We start from the raw sequence: 17,467 nt of genomic DNA on the forward strand, positions 1-17,467 counted from the left end.
CATGGGAGGGCTCAGAAGGAAAGGACCACCATGTGGCCTACTGGGAATTTTCTGGTGCTAAGTCGTGTGTGCAGAAGCCCCTGAGGTATCAGTACAGTTGAAACCCCCGAGAAGTGACCCCGTTTTAAAAACGACACCCCTTAAGGAATTCATCTAGAGGTGTAGTGAGCATTTTGACCCCACAGGTATTGTGTAAAAGATAATGCGCAGCAGATGGTGCAGAGTGAGATTTGCAATTTTCTATATATATGCCATGTCAGTGTCCGATATATTGTGCCCAGCATGTGCCACCGGAGACCTACACCCCATAAACTGTAATGTTGGCTCTCCCGGGTACGGCAATACCCTACATGTGGCTGTTATCAGCTGCCTGGGCACACAGCAGGGCTCAGAGGGGAAAGAGGAGGAGGGGTAAGCTGTGCGAAGTGGATCAGAGCGAGTAAAACTGGGGTAAATTAAAAATAAAGGGATGGATGATAAATTTGAAAACACTCTTTCATACAGAGCTCTGGTTTTTCGGGACACGCGTCACATTGATATATTGTGTCCTTCCTTATCCCCCTCTTATAGCAGACTCTGCACCTCTTTTGACTTTTTCCCTTCTTGCCAGTTTGGGGAACTTCTCCTAAAAAGTGTTGCCCTGGTACGATGCCTGTGGCCCCGCTTCCAGAAGTACTGTAAGGCTTCAGGACTTGATCTGACAAGTCCACCCCTCCCATGTACCTATTGTAGTCCAGGATGCAGTCTAGTTTGGGGGTCCCTGTATTGGTACCTCGTACAGGTACATGGGTACTGGTGTGGCATCTCCCTGGTCTTGTACTTGACACACAATATGTTGCTGCTAGATTGTGCCCTGCTCTCACCCCTTCTGAGGGTTTGCCCAAGCAGAGTCTTAGGGAGGCCTCTCAGGTTTCTTCTAGCAGTGCCGCATGCCGCAGGACTTCTGGAAGCGAGGCAGTTGAAGAGTGAGACGCTGGTATAAAAATTATCCAGGTAGAGGTGGTAACCCTGGTCCAGCAGTGGGTGCACCAAATCCCACACAATTTTTGTATTAACTCCCAGTAAGGGGGGGCATTCTGGGGGCTGAGAACTGGTGTCCTTCCCTTCATATATCCTAAATTTGTAGGTATACCCTGATGCACTCTCGCACAGCTTATACATCTTCACGCCATACCTTGCCCTCTTACCCGGCAGGTACTCGCGGAATTGAAGCCTCCCTTTCAAATGTACCAAGGACTCATCTATAGAAATACACTTCTCGGGGGTGAATGCTGGGAAAACCGGGCACTGAAACGGTCTAATAGGGGTCTCCGTTTATACAAACGGTCAAAACTGGGGTCATCTCGGGGTGGGCACGGCTCATTATCAGTATAATGTAAGAAGCGAAGTATTGCCTCATTTTTATTTTATTTTTTAGTTTCCAGCTCAGTTCTGAAGTTGCTTTGAGGGGCCCATATATTAGAAACCCCTATCAAACACCCCATTTCAGAAACTAGACCCCTCAAAGTATTCACAACAGCATTTAAAAAGTTTATTAACCCTTTAGGCGTTTCACAGGAATTTAGAGCAAAGTAGAGGTGACATTTAATTTATTTAATTTAATTTATTAGGCACCATGTCCGGTTTGAAGAGGTCTTGTGGTGCTAAAACAGTGGAAACCCCCCAAAAGTGACCCCTTTTTGGAAACTAGACCCCTTGAGGAATGCATTGTAGTTTTCATGGGGTGCATGCGACTTTTTGATCAGTTTTTATTCTATTTTTAGGTGGCGTGGTGACTAAAAAAACAGCAATTTTACTATTGTTTTTTATTCAATTTTTTTTACAGCGTTCACCGTGCGCTATAAATGACATATTCACTTTATTCTGCGGGGCGATACGATTACGGCGATACCAGATGTTTATAGTTTTATTTTATGTCTTATGGCGTTTGCACAATAAAATACATTTTGTAAAATATAATTAATTTTTTGTGTTACCTTATTCTAAGAGCCATAACTGTTTTATTTTACCATCAATAAAGCCGTGCGAGGACTTATTTTTTGCGTAACGAACTGTAGTTTCGATCAGTACAATTTTTAGGTACATGCGACTTTTTGATCTCTTTTTATTCCATTTTTTGGGAGGTGAAGTGACCAAACAATTGTGATTGTGGTACGGTTTATTATTATTTTCTCTTACGGCGTTCACCGTGCGGGATAAATAACGACATTGTTTTGTAGTTCAGGACGTTACGGACGCGGCGATACCAATTATGTATAGTTTATTTGTTTATTTATATATTTTTATTAATAATAAAGAACTGATAAGGGAAAAAGGGGGACTTTTACTTTTATTACTTTTAAATCTTTTATTTTCTTATTTTTACACAACTTTTTTTTACTTTTTCACACTTTTTTTACTTTGTCCCACTAGGGGACATGAGAGCAGGAGGCTCTGATCGCTATTCTAATACACTGCACTACATGCGTAGTGCAGTGTATTAGAGCTGTCAGCTGTTCGCTGACAGCAAGCATAGTGGGTCCTGATTTTGTCGGGACCCACTAGGCTTCCGTCGATGGCGTAGCCAGAGTCCATTGTTAGGATTCTGGTTGCCATAGCAGCCATCACGGCCCGCTATCGTGTAGCAGGCCGGCGATGGCAGCTTAACCCCTAAGAAGCCGCGATCGCTATTGAACGCGGCTTCTAAGGGGTTAATCGGCGGGGACCACCGCGATCGGTCCCTGCACACTAAGCTGTGATAGCCTGCTGTCGGAAACAGCAGGTATCACAGCTCAGACACGCGCCGGGGAAAGATGGCGCCGTGTTTACTCAGGTCAGTAATAGTACTGACCTGAGCGCGAACGTTCTACTTAGCAGGACGTACTATTACTGACCTGAGCGCGAAGGGGTTAATAAATAAGTTGAATAATAGTGGTCCCAGCACTGAACCCTGGGGTCACCACTTATTACCGGGGACCATTCAGAGTAGGAATCATTGACCACAACTCTCTGGATACGGTCCTTGAGCCAATTCTCAATCCAATTACAAACGATACTTTCTGAACCTATAGTCCTTAATTTACCCATTAGACGTCTATGGGGGACAGTGTCAAATGCCTTTGCAAAGTCCAAAAACACTATATCCACAGCGGCCCCTCTGTCTAGGCTTCTGCTCACCTCTAAATAAAACAAATCAGGTTAGTTTGACAACTTCTGTCCTTAGTAAAACTGTGCTTTCCGTCACTTATAATGCTATTTTTTGTCACATAATCCTGTATATAGTCCCTCAATAGCCCCTCAAATATTTTCCCCACAATGGCTTACTGGTCTATAATTACCCGGGGAAGGCCTAGAGCCCTTTTCTTAAATAGGCACCACATTTGCCCTGCGCCAGTCCCTTGGCACTATACCAGTCACTACAGAATCTCTAAATATTATGAAAAGGGGGATAGAAATAACTGAACTAAGCTCTTTAAGAATTCTAGGGTGTAACACATCTGGTCCCGGGGCCTTGTGCACATTTATTTTATTTAACTTCGCTTGGACCATCTCTACATTCATCCAATTCAGTATATCAACTGATATATTAACAGCACTGGCACCGGCTACATCAGCTGCTCTTTCTTCTCGTGTATATACAGAGCTACAGAACCCATTTAGTAACTCTGCCTTCTCTTGATTCCCTGTCACCAACTCCCCATTACTTAGGTATGTCCCAACAACTACCTGTGTACTGCCTATCAGTATATAGATATATTCCAGTACATTAAAGTTTATAAATAAAAAAGTAAAAAACATTTTTTTAATTCATGTTAATTTATTTTATTTAAATACAGTTTTTACAATAAACATTAAAATAAAAGTCTCAGTACATAAAATATACACATATTCGGTATCGTGGCGACCGTAATAACCTGCACAACAACAAATTTATAGCGTCATTTATGATGTATACGCTGTAAAAAATAAAATAAAAACTGCTTTCTTTAACTTATTAATGTGAGGCACGAGGCGTTATGAATTTAGTGCTTCCATGTGCCTCACCTTAATAGTAATTAACCCCATCATGTACCTCACACATTAACCCAATGTCGTCCATTATGACTGTGAGGAACATGATGGGGTTAATTACTATTAATGTGAGGCACATGGAGGTTCAAAATTCATCAGAGGCACTCGTGTGTTGTGAGAAGGCTGCAGCAGAATTCTGAGGACTTTGGGTAAAAAGACTGCTTCGCGAGGTCACACAGCCGCTGCAAGAATGTGCCTCACTTTCATGGACTATCAGGAACACGGGGAGACCGCACAGACTGGATGGGGCAGTGAAATTTGGCAATGAAGAGGTAAAAGAGTGCTTTATTTCACCTAGACAAAAACATGGAGGAGGATTCGAAAATTTGTTCCGCAACCGAAATACCTCAAACTCCCTGAGTCTTTAGTTCAAGTAAAAGAAGTACTATAAAAAAAACAAAAAACTCCTTGGGTGGATTCTGCAAATGCAGAAAACATATTTAGAATCCTATTCCCAGCAGATATCCACTTCAGTACTGGTTTCCCCGCTGTGCTCCAATGGTTTAGGGTTGTCAAAGGAACAAATAATAGAAATTGGTTTTGGGTAATACCTCCACGATTTGTCTGCACTAGTTTCATCTGAGATCCACTGCAGCATAGGGAAAAATCTGGATTTTCTTAGGTAACGTGCTTGTTTTTACTATATGATCCTGGGAATCTTGTGACTGACAGGTAACTACCCTCTTCTTCTTTATAGCACGTAGCAATCGAGGGCTAGAGTTTCTTGTTTTCTGTTGTCGACTTGTCTTGACTCTTGTCGTTTATCACACAAAACACACACCATGTCAATTCACACACTGATCATGCATTGTCTCGACTACTGCGAAACCTTCCTAATTGGCTTTCCCTTCACCTGACCGTGCGCAGCATCGGCCTTAATAAATGTCACTGCCAGACGCTTTTACTTCACTCATCAATCTCCTGAAAAATAGTTTTACAGTGTGCGAATAGAATGCCAAATAGGACACATCATCATTAGAGTCTGTTCATATTTATCTATTTCAAGTCCATTTTATATAGTGTAACCTACACACATCAGACACTTTTATGTGCACCATAATGGAGAACTCCCAGAGCTATGTAAAAAGGTGTACATGAATATTGTGGGGGGTAGGGGGGGGGGACGGGACAATTTCAAATTGCAGAATTATTAGTTTCAGAAGTTAATTGGCAGAATCCTGCCCCCATGACAACACTTCCTGCTTTATCAGTCTTTGTTCAACCTTGTCATACTGGTGCATCTAAATCAACATTAATATTTATATCTTGACTAGCTTTGAAAGTTGTGTGTCTATGTCTATACATTGATGTGAATAGTTATTTTAATATACATAATGTCCCTATGACAAGGCTGAAAAATACTAAAACACAACCAGAAATTATTATTACTTGGAGCACAGGAGTAAAGGAGCTGCAGGTTATCCTGTAACCTAAATTTTTCAGCTGTTTTTATGTGAATGGTATGGGGGGGGGGGGTCACTCCAGAACAGGGCGCAGATAAAGTTGAATCCTGTAGTAGAGCAGGTTAACGTCCGTTCCCTGCTCTACTATTCACTGTATAACGCTGGTCGCTCATGGCTCAGCACAGACAGGTGCGATGACGTCATTGACTCGCGCCTGTCAGTGCTGAGCCGTGAGCAGCTCAGCACGAAAGTATTCAGAGTCCGCTGCACTTCTGCCATATACTGGCAGCTTATTGGTCCACGGGGTCCTCAATGCCTGCCCAATTTTTTTTTTTGTTTCGCCTCAATGCCCACCCCAATGGTAATATATATACACTAATGTAAATCTTAGAAAATGCAAGGGACTTGTTACTCTAGATCAGGGGTGTCAAACTTATTTTCACAGAGGGCGACATCAGCCTTCTGGTTGCCTTCAAAGGGCCTATTGTAATTGTAAGGCCTGATTTACACGAGCGTGTGCGTTTTGCGCGCGCAAAAAACGCTGCGTTTTGCGCGCGCAAAAGGCATTTGACAGCTCCGTGTGTCATCCGTGTATGATGCGCGGCTGCGTGATTTTCGCGCAGCCGCCATCATAGAGATGAGGCTAGTCGACGCCCGTCACTGTCCAAGGTGCTGAAAGAGCTAACTGATCGGCAGTAACTCTTTCAGCACCCTCGACAGTGAATGCCGATCACAATATACAGCAACCTGTGAATAAAAAAAGACGTTCAAACTTACCATGAACTGCCTGCTTCCTCCAGTCCGGTCTCCCGGCCGTTGCCTTGGTGACGCGTCCCTCTCTTGTCATCCGGCCCCACCTCCCAGGATGACGCGGCAGTTCATGAGACCGCTGCAGCCTGTGATTGGCTGCAGCCTGTGCTTGGCCTGTGATTGGCTGCAGCTGTCACTTGGCCTGAAATGTCATCCCGGGAGGTCGGACTGGAGGAAGGAGCCTGGACTTATCGGTAAGTCAGAACTTCTGTTTTTTTTTACACGTATATGTATATGGCGATCGAAAGTCACTGTCCATGGTGCTGAAACAGTTTAAGTCTTTCAGCACCGTGGGCAGTGACTGTCTCCTGACGTCGCGTACCCACCCGAACATTTTTTGCCGGGTTCGGTCAAAACGAGTTCAGCCGAACCCAGTGAAGTTCGGTGCGCTCATCTCTAATTTCAAAAAAATCTAAGTGTACCGAGGCACACTGAAAGCCAATTTCCCAACTGCTGACTGATATTTTTTAAAAAGTAACTTTTATTAATTTTGCCACTAAGAATGTCCAGGTGGACATAAACAATAAGTACAAACAGTTAAAAGTTATAGCCGATATTGCTGCCACACACGCTCAGATTGCGCTCCGTCTGTATGTATTGCCAGACAGAGCACAGAGTACTAGAATTTGTCCAGTGACAGGTATAACAGCTAGACAGCTGCAGACTGCCGTGCTGAGACAGATGTAAGGTTAAATTCAAAGTTAGATTCGCGTGCTGGATTAGCTAGACAAATAGGGCTGTTTAAAACAATTTTAGCCCCCCCGACATGTTTCGCTGTCAACACAGCGTCCTCAGGGGATCAAAACGGGGCTAGTAGCCCTGAGGACGCTGTGTTGACAGCGAAACATGTCGGGGGGGCTAAAATTGTTTTAAACAGCCCTATTTGTCTAGCTAATCCAGCACGCGAATCTAACTTTGAATTTAACCTTACATCTGTCTCAGCACGGCAGTCTGCAGCTGTCTAGCTGTTATACCTGTCACTGGACAAATTCTAGTACTCTGTGCTCTGTCTGGCAATACATACAGACGGAGCGCAATCTGAGCGTGTGTGGCAGCAATATCGGCTATAACTTTTAACTGTTTGTACTTATTGTTTATGTCCACCTGGACATTCTTAGTGGCAAAATTAATAAAAGTTACTTTTTAAAAAATATCAGTCAGCAGTTGGGAAATTGGCTTTCAGTGTGCCTCGGTACACTTAGATTTTTTTGTAATTATTACGTGCCTGCCAACTGCTGGGGTCTTCCCAGTACTCATCTCTAATTTGACACTCCGTTTGGATGTTTGTAAACAGAAAAGCACGTGGTGCTTTTCTGTTTACATTCATCCTTTTGACAGCTCTTGCGTGATTTTCGCGCATGCAACGCAGTAGCGTCCGTGTGGCATGCGTTGTTTTCACGCACCCATTGACTTCAATGGGTGCGTGTTGCGTGAAAAACGCACGATTATAGAACATGTCGTGAGTTTTACGCAACGCACTCACGCTGCGCAAAATTCACGCATCGTCTAAACTGCCCCATAGAGTAATATAGGTGCGTACGACACGCGTGAAAAGCACGCGCGTCGCACGCGCGTATATTACGCTCGTGTAAATGAGGCCTAAGACTGTATAAATGTAACAGCTCGCATAACTGTTAAGGAGTAGTTAGATTTATGTTAATCCACAGTACTCCCAATGGTAATAATGATCCTCCTGTGCTCGACACACTAAAAGTGCCCTCTCAGTAACCGTGCCTCCACACGTTAATAATGCCCCAGTTGAGCGCCCTGTAGATAGCCCAACACACACACACACAGCCCCCTGTAGATAGCCCAACACACACACAGCTTCCTGTAGATAGGCCGACACACACACACACACACACACACACACACACATACACCCACACAGCCCCCTGTATATAGCCCAACACACACACACACACACACACACACACACACACACAGGCCCCTGTAGATAGCCCAACACCCGCCCTTGTACAGAGCGCCGCATTGCCTCCCCTTGTACAGAGCGCCACACTGCCCCCCCCTTGCACAGAGTGCCCCACTGCCCCCCTTGTAATAGCGCCACCCCCCTGTAGATCACTCCCTCTAGGAGCGGAATCCCCAGCCAGAGCATAGTCCGGGGATTCCGTTCCTAGAGGGAAGCCCCTGACATCAATGTCCATGTGTGGATAGTGACGGCATGGGTTTCCTCTAGGAGCGGAATCCCTGGCCAGATCATCGGCAACAGGGATTCTGCTCAATCAGTAGCCACTGACGTCACTGTCCATATATCGACAGTGAAGTCCAGGGCTTCCCCGGGCACAGTGCTTAAAGTAGCGCTGTGCCCAGGGAATCCTCGGCGAGTGTAGGAGCTCACTCTGCTCCTCCATTCTGAACTAATGCTGAAGCAGGGAGCTGATGGTTCCCTGCTTCAGTATTGGGTTTAATTGTATCTGCGTCCTGAGAACGCAGATACAGTTGACAGCGGGACATACCCCAGACCGCCGAAGACAACACCCGGAATCCGGAACTGTGCCGCTAAATCCGGGATGGTTGGGAGGCCCCCCATAGGCTTGCGCTCTGCCAGATGTAACTCACATTTAGCAGGGTACGCGGCGGCGGTCTGAGTGAGGTCGGTGCCGGCCCGGGAATGAACCAGTCCAGTCACCTGACCTGAGTCAGTCAGCTCACGTCACTGACGTGAGGTCAAGTGATTGGAGTGGTCCACCTCCGTCACTGAACTAACTCAGACTTATTCACTTGGCCACAGCCTGCATATTTTCAGATTAAAAATATGCCCGCGGCCGCCTACTCTTCCCTTTACTCTGTGCATGTCCTTTTTGGCGCATGCGCAGTGCAATGTTTTGGGAAAACTAAACTCCAGACGGTGTTTTTTTTCTGCCGGACTGCAAAAAAAAAAACACCTGTTTTTGCGGACTTAGAAGTCCTGCTGTTGTGGCTGTGGCGCTGCATGTAAAAACCTGATTCCGATTTTTACATGCAGCGGACCACATAAAATAAGGTGGCGTGCCTTGTGTTTGACATGTGGCCTCTAGATGATTTACAGGGAATGTAGGTTCTAGCCTATTTATTGGGAGATAATGATACAGTACCTGGTCGAGACCCATTTACAGATTGTAAAAAAAAAAAAAAAAGTGCGAGACTTCCTCATAAAAGGGAAGACCATAATATTGACATCTTTCTAGATGTTCCGCTAAAGGAACTAGAGGGCACAGAATAATACCAAGCCACACCATCTTTATTATTCTCATTTGGAGATGAAAGCAAGCAGTAGAGGATTGGTCATCAAAGGTGGGGAATAAAGTTATTTTGAATTGTGATCAATATAGATCAAGTGTACTTCGTTACTAAACCATAATAATAACTATGACATCTTGACGAAAGATCCTATGGATAAATATCAACATGAGTTATTGGTACTCCTGAAAGGGGCACTTGAGGAAGGTTTGATTGATCGTCACAAATTAAAAAATTTTTGTACCATAAATTCCCATCCATTGCCGCCTTCTATGGGCTTCCAGAAGTCCACAAAGGGCTGGAACCCCTTAAATGTAGACTGATTGTATCTGGGATGGGCAATCTTACACAGAATAGGCACGTATATAGACAAAACTTGTGGCCCTTTGTCTTTGCACTTCCATCTTACACCAGGGACACCACTGACCTTCTTAATAAATTGGATGGTATTGTGAACAAACCTACCATATGTCAGGCCTCAATAGATGTGGAGGCCCTATATAGTTCAATTCCACATGATAAAGGCCTAGAAGCAGCTATTTACTATTTAAAGAGGCTCTGTCACCAGATTTTGCAACCCCTATCTGCTATTGCAGCAGATAGGCGCTGCAATGTAGATTACAGTAACGTTTTTATTTTTAAAAAACGAGCATTTTTGGCCAAGTTATGACCATTTTCGTATTTATGCAAATGAGGCTTGCAAAAGTACAACTGGGCGTGTTGAAAAGTAAAAGTACAACTGGGCGTGTATTATGTGCGTACATCGGGGCGTGTTTACTACTTTTACTAGCTGGGCGTTGTGTATAGAAGTATCATCCACTTCTCTTCAGAACGCCCAGCTTCTGGCAGTGCAGACACAGCCGTGTTCTCCAGAGATCACGCTGTGACGTCACTCACAGGTCCTGCATCGTGTCAGACGAGCGAGGACACATCGACACCAGAGGCTACAGTTGATTCTGCAGCAGCATCAGCGTTTGCAGGTAAGTCGATGTAGCTACTTACCTGCAAATGCTGATGCTGCTGCAGAATCAACTGTAGCCTCTGGTGCCGACACGATGCAGGACCTGTGAGTGACGTCACAGATCTGCACTGCCAGAAGCTGGGCGTTCTGAAGAGAAGTGGATGATACTTCTCATCAGAAAGCCCAGCTAGTAAAAGTAGTAAACACGCCCCGATGTACACACATAATACACGCCCACTTGGACTTTTACTTTTAAACACACCCACTTGGACTTTTGCAAGCCTCATTTGCATAAATACGAAAATGGTCATAACTTGGTCAAAAATGCTCGTTTTTTAAAAATAAAAACGTTACTGTAATCTACATTGCAGCGCCGATCTGCTGCAATAGCAGATAGGGGCTGCAAAATCTGGTGACAGAGCCTCTTTAAACACCAGGAGTAGCTAACATAATCTTCTGGCACTACGACTAATTGAATATGTCCTCACCAATAACTAATTTCTCTTTAATGGTAAATTTTTCCACCAGCTCGGGCACTGCTATGTGAAGCCCATGTGCACCCACCTGCGCAAATTTGATCCTGGGCTAGTGGGAGGACAAGTTTTGTTTTCTCGGACGAGAATACTGAGTGGACTAGGTTCATAGCTATGTGGGCGAGATATATAGATGACATTCTGGTGATCTGGTCGGGTACAGAAGATGACTTTGAGGACTTGGTCCGTAACGGCCTGAACTATAAAAATATAATGTAATTTATCCCGCACAGTGACCGCCATAAAAAAATAAATAAAACTATACTGGAATCGCTATTTTTAGTCACTTCAGCTCCCAAATAATTGCATAAATAGGGATCAAAAAGTCGCATGTACCCAAAAATGGTACCAATAAAAACTAGTTTGTTCCGCAAAAAACAAGCCCTCACACAGCTTTCCTGATAGAAAAATAAAAACGTTGTGGCTCTTAGAATATGGCGACACAAAAACGAAATAATTTTTTTAAAACTGTGATTTTTATCGTGCAAACACCGTAAAACATAAAAAACCTATATACATATGGTATCGCCATAATCGCATCGACCCACAGAATAAATTAAATGTAATTTATAGTGCACGGTGAACACCCTAAAAAAATAAAAAACAATAGAAATTTTGACGGCCTAATTACACTAAATTCAGCAAAAAACCTATGGGATCAAAATGCTCACTATACCCCTAGATTCTTTTTAGGGTTGTAGTTTCCAAAATAGGGTCACTTCTGGGGAGTGTCCACTGTTTTGGTCCCTCAGGGGCTTTACAAATGCGACATGGCACCCGAAAACCAATTGAGTAAACTTGAGCTCCAAAAGCCAAATAGCACTCCTTCCCTTCTGAGCCCCGCTGTGTGTCCAAACCGCCGTGTATTACCACATATGGGGTATTGCCGTAATCTGGAGAAATTGCTTTACAAATCTTGGGCCGTTTTTTCTTCTTTATTCCCTGAAAAAACTGATCATTTCTAAGTTTTATTGGAAAAAATTTAGATTTTCATTTTTACGGACTAATTCCACTAAATTCAGCAAAAGAACTGTTGGGTTAAAATGCCCACTATACCCCTTGATAAATTCCTTGAGGGGTGTAGTTTGCCAAATGGTGTCTTTTTGGGGGTGTTTCCACTGTTTTGGCACTACAAGACCTCTTCAAACCTGACATGGTGCCTAAAATATATTCTAATAAAAAGGAGGCCCCAAAATCCTCTAGGTGCTCCTTTGCTTCTGAGGCCTGTGCTTCAGTCCATTACCACATTAGGGCCACGTGTGGGATAATTCTAAAAACTGCAGTATCTGGGCAATAAATAGTGAGTTGCGTTTCTCTGGTAAAACCTTTTGTGTTACAGAAAAAAATTGATTAAAATGGATTTTCCGACAAAAAAAATACATTTGTAAATTCCCCTTCTACTTTGCTTTAATTTCTGTGAAACACCTAAAGGGTTATGAAACTTTCTAAATGCTGTATTAAATATTTTAAGGGGTGCAGTTTTTAAAATTGGGTGACTTATTGGGGTTTCCATTATATAAGGCCCCCAAAGCCACTTCAGAACTGAACTGGTACCTGTAAAAATAGGTTTTGGAAATTTTCTTGAAAATGTGAGAAATTGCTGCTAAAGTTCTAAGCCTTGTATCGACCTAGAAAAATAAAAGGATGTTCAAAAAACGATGCCAATCTAGTAAGTAGACATATGGGAAATGTTAATTAGTAACTATTGTGTGTGGTATTACTATCTGTCTTACAAGCAGATACATTTAAATTAAGAAAAATGCTAATTTTTGCAAATTTTCTCTAACGTTTGGTGGTTTTTGGTGATTTTATTGATCACATTTTTCCACTAACATACAGTACAATATGTCACGAGAAAATAATCTCAGAATCACTTGGATAGGTAAAAGCATTCCCAAGTTATTACCACATAAAGTGACACGTCAGATTTGAAAAAATTGGCTTCGTCCACGAGGCCAAAACACGCTCAGTCCTGAAGGGGTTAATCAAGCTGACCACAAATAAAACCGAATGGGGTCATTCGTACAGTGTGTACATATGACTCGGAGGCCTCAGGTGTATGGAACATTATTACAAAATACTAAACATTACTTAAAGGGGCATTCCCATCTTTGACATTTATGGCATATCCGCAGGATATTACATAAATGTCCGATAGATGCGGGTCCCACCTCTGAGTCCTGCACCTATCTCTGGAACGGGGCCCCCTAAATCGGCTCCCGCTGCGTCCCGGCCACTTCCTGGTTAGGTGGTCGGGAGTTACGGAAACAGCTGAGCCATGCTACGCTGTTTCAGTAACTCCCATTAACTTCTATGGAAGATACGGAAACAGCATAGCTCAGCGAGCACTCGGCTGTTTCCATAACTCCCGACCACCTAACTAGGAATTGTCCGGGAAGCAGCGGGAGCCGAAAAAGGGAGAACGGGGTTTAGGGAGCCCCTGATTTAAAGAACATGTTACCATAACAGCCCACAATAACTTAAAGAACAGGGAGGAGTAATGGTGACAGAGTAATGGAAGTAAAGGCTCATTCCCATGCGGCCACTGTAAGGCTTGTCCTTTTATTCAGACTGGTTCTATGTACAGTGATCCGTATATTGAGAGTCCATGTGGCCAGGGGCTTCTCTAACTGCAAAACTTCAGGAATTGTCTACATCTGTTTGTGTATATCCGATTTGAGATATGTTGGCAAAACCGTAAGAGAATTTAGGAGAAGGATCCTCAAACATACATGTTATTGATGCACGTGAGGGTGACTGTCTGTAGCCCGTCTAATAGGGCTGTCGGTGGGTGGCACTAGTTGAGGGTAAAAGGACAGGGTTTTGGCCTTGTTGACAGGTCTTCTCTTTTTTGCATTGGTAACCTGACCTGGATATCCCTAGTGGCATACCAGACCCACTATTTACCCCTGAACCGCAAGTAGTAACGGTTCTAGTAACAATTTGCATGTGGTATATCACACCCTTATACATGTAGTTAGGTTACGTTTACAGTGCTGTTGGAATTGCTGTCTTTTGTATAGGTGAAGACACCTGATTAACATCCTCATGACCGCTCTAAAGGTTACGATTTATATTGATGGTCTTCCTGTGACTACTTGTTTAAATTGACCTCAATAGGGTTAACGTTCTAGCTGCTGATGGCTTATTCGTCAGTTCTGTGATTATATTTAAATAGTATAGCCAAGATTAGTCCTGTGTAATGCATCCATGGGCTAACTGAATAGAAGTAAACTTGGCATCAGTCATGTGACCCCTGGCATTTAATCAACACTATCCAGGTATCTAGCAGGTTAAAAGTAGTTTATTTTTAAAAAAATTTCTAAGTAAACTCATTAACAACATGACCGCATCTCCTACAGACAGGTAGCCATGTTATACATCACCTAAGGACAGGCAGCCATGTTATACATCACCAAAAAAATGAAATACCCCCTTTAAAGGGGTTGTCCCAAGTTGATAAATGGAGCTATAAAGCTCCCCCATGTAAAAATAAGAAGAATTCTAATTACCTGTCCGTCGTCCAGCGATGTCGTTTTCTTGCTATTCTTGATTGAAGTTGCGGTCGGTCCCTCTTTGTATTCTGCTCGTTGCCTAGGTTCCCGGCCACCGCTATTTACCTTTAGCGGTGGCCGCGCATGCGTAATGACATCCTCTGCGTCCGGAGCAGAGGATGTCATTTGCTCGTGAACGCGCATCTCGGCGCTTCTCGGCGCATGCGCAGAAGATGCAGTGGAAAGGCACCCGTCGCAAGGAGAAGTCTGCGCTCCGCTAAAGGTAAGTGTGTATATGTTTGTGTGTGTGTGTGTGTGTCTGTGTATATATGGGTGTGTTTGTGTATATGTGTGTGTGTGTGTGTGTGTGTGTGTGTGTGTTTATGTGTGAGTGTATATATGGGTGTATTTGTGTGTATGTGTATATGTTTGTGTATATTTTTGTGTTTGTGTGTGTATATGTTTGTGTGTGTGTGTGTGTGTTTTTGTATATGTGTGGGTTTGTGTATGTGTTTGTGTATATATGGGTGTGTTTGTGTACATATGTTTGTGTGTATATGTGTATATGTTTGTGTGTATATGTGTGTTTGTGTATATATGGGTGTGTTTCTGTATATGTTTGTATGTGTGTTTGTGTATATTTGGGTGTGTTTGTGTACATGTGTTTGTGTATATGTGTGTGTGTTTGTGTATATATGGGTGTGTTTGTGTATATGTGTTTGTGCATATGTGTGTGTGTGTGTGTTTATGTGTGAGTGTATATATGGGTGTATTTGTGTGTATGTGTATATGTTTGTGTATATTTTTGTGTATGTGTGTGTATATGGGTGTGTTTGTGTATATGTTTGTGTGTATATGTTTGTGTGTGTGTGTGTGTGTGTGTTTTTGTATATGTGTGTGTTTGTGTATGTGTATATATGGGTGTGTTTGTGTACATATGTTTGTGTATATGTTTGTGTGTATATGTGTGTTTGTGTATATATGGGTGTGTTTGTGTATATGTTTGTGTGTGTGTTTGTGTATATTTGGGTGTGTTTGTGTACATGTGTTTGTGTGTGTATATATGTGTGTGTGTGTGTGTGTGTGTGTGTGTGTGTGTTTGTGTATATATGGGTGTGTTTGTGCATGTTTGTGTGTATGTGTGTGTATTTTTGTATATTTGTGTGTTTGTTTATATGTGTGTTTGTGTATATATGGGTGTGTTTGTGTACATGTGTATGTGTGTGTTTGTGTGTACATGTTTGTGTGTATGTGTTTATGTGTGTGTTTGTGTAATATATGGGTGTGTGTTTATGTGTTTGTGTATATGTTTGTGTGTGGTTGTTTGTGTGTGTGTGTGTAGGTGAGTATAAGTATCGGTATTGTTCACATTGATAACTTTTTTTTAATGTTGTTGCAGATTTTGATGTACCGATTGGACTACGTCTTTCGATTAGTTGGACTACTGCGTAGATCTACGTTTTTTGAAAATTTTAATAAAATGGTTAACGAGGGTTTTGTTGGGGATTTCTTATTTCAATAAAAAAAATTGTCTTTGTCTTTTTTTTTCAAACTTTATTAGTGCCTAGATAATGGCAGTTGGCTGATTGACAGCGTCCATTATTAAGGCGGTACTTAGTGTTAGCCGGTGCAGAGGCTAGCACTAACCACCCATTATTACCCCGGTACCCACCACCACCAGGGGTGCCGGGAAGAGCTTGGTACGATCCAGTACCCGACCATCTGTTGTGATGGTCGGCTACTGGGGCGGCCGTAGGCTGGTATTATGAGGCTGGGAAGGGCCAAAAACAGTGGACCTTCCCACCCTTGTAATGCTAGGCTGCTGCTGCTGTGTTGTATAGGGCTGGTTATAAAAATGTGGGGGACCCCCACGTCGTTTTTTTTCTAAATTTAACAATAGACGTTGGGTCCCCCACATTTTTAATAACCAGCCATATACAAGGCCGCAGCAGTCTGGCATTACACGGGTGGGAGGGGCCACTGGCTTAGTACATTCCCAGGCTAATAACACTGTGTTGTATGTGGCTGGTTATGATAAATTGGGTGGAACCCCATGTCTTTTTAATAAAAATAATAAATAATAAAAAAAAAATGACGTGGGGTCCCCCCCATTTTTATAACCAGCCAGATACAACACAGCAGCAGCAGCCTAGCATTACAAGGGTGGGAAGGTCCACTGTTTTTGGCCCTTCCCAGCCTCATAATACCAGCCTGCGGCCGCCCCGGAGCCCGACCATCACAATAGATGGTCGGGTACTGGATCGTACCCAGCTCTTCCCGGCACCCCTGGTGGTGGTGGGTACCGGGGTAATAATGGTGTTTAGTGTTAGCCTCTGCACCGGCTAACACTAAGCCTCCCCTTAGTAATGGACCTTGTCACTCAGACAGCGGCCATTACTAAAGTGATAGTAATAAAACTTGAAAATAAAACACAAAGATATAGATAAAATATTTTATTGAAATAAAGCACCCCCAACACAACCCTCATTAACCATTTTATTGATGAAATAAAAAAGCGTCATCTAAGTAGTCCTCGAAACCGACGTAGTCCAAACACCAAACCTGTAAAAAATCAAAAATATAAAAAAAAAAAATTAAATAAAACATGTCGTAGGCTTAGTTTCACTTTCATGTGTGATACTGACTGTTATACCATGTATAGAAGCCTGCGGCAAAGTTGGCTTAGATACAGGGCAGACAGTATCATACATGGCCATACAGACATTTATACAAACAAACATACATACATACATACAAGCAAACATACATACAAGCAAACATACATACAAGCAAACATACATACAAGCAAGCAAACATACAAGCAAGCAAACATACAAGCAAGCAAACATACATACATGCAAGCAAACATACATACATACATACATGCAAACATACATACATACAAGCAAACATACATACATACAAGCATACATACATACAAGCAAGCAAACATACAAGCAAGCAAACATACAA

At 42.9% G+C, this 17,467-nt stretch overlaps 2 protein-coding genes across 5 annotated transcripts in view; one reads left to right on the top strand and one right to left on the bottom strand.

The window, feature by feature from the left end:
* Positions 1 to 6,290, bottom strand: part of SLC38A12 (solute carrier family 38 member 12) — a 37,674-nt gene extending 31,384 nt beyond the window's left edge. Inside the window, exon 1 of the mRNA XM_075846500.1 lies at positions 6,231 to 6,290. The gene's annotated coding sequence lies outside the window, so the exon portion shown is untranslated. The remainder of the gene's footprint in view (positions 1 to 6,230) is intronic.
* Positions 1 to 17,467, top strand: part of NAT9 (N-acetyltransferase 9) — a 168,691-nt gene that overhangs the window by 137,401 nt on the left and 13,823 nt on the right. The gene's annotated exons all lie outside the window — the stretch shown is intronic.

The sequence above is a fragment of the Rhinoderma darwinii genome, chromosome 13, assembly GCF_050947455.1.
Source record: "Rhinoderma darwinii isolate aRhiDar2 chromosome 13, aRhiDar2.hap1, whole genome shotgun sequence".
NCBI lineage: Eukaryota > Metazoa > Chordata > Amphibia > Anura > Rhinodermatidae > Rhinoderma > Rhinoderma darwinii.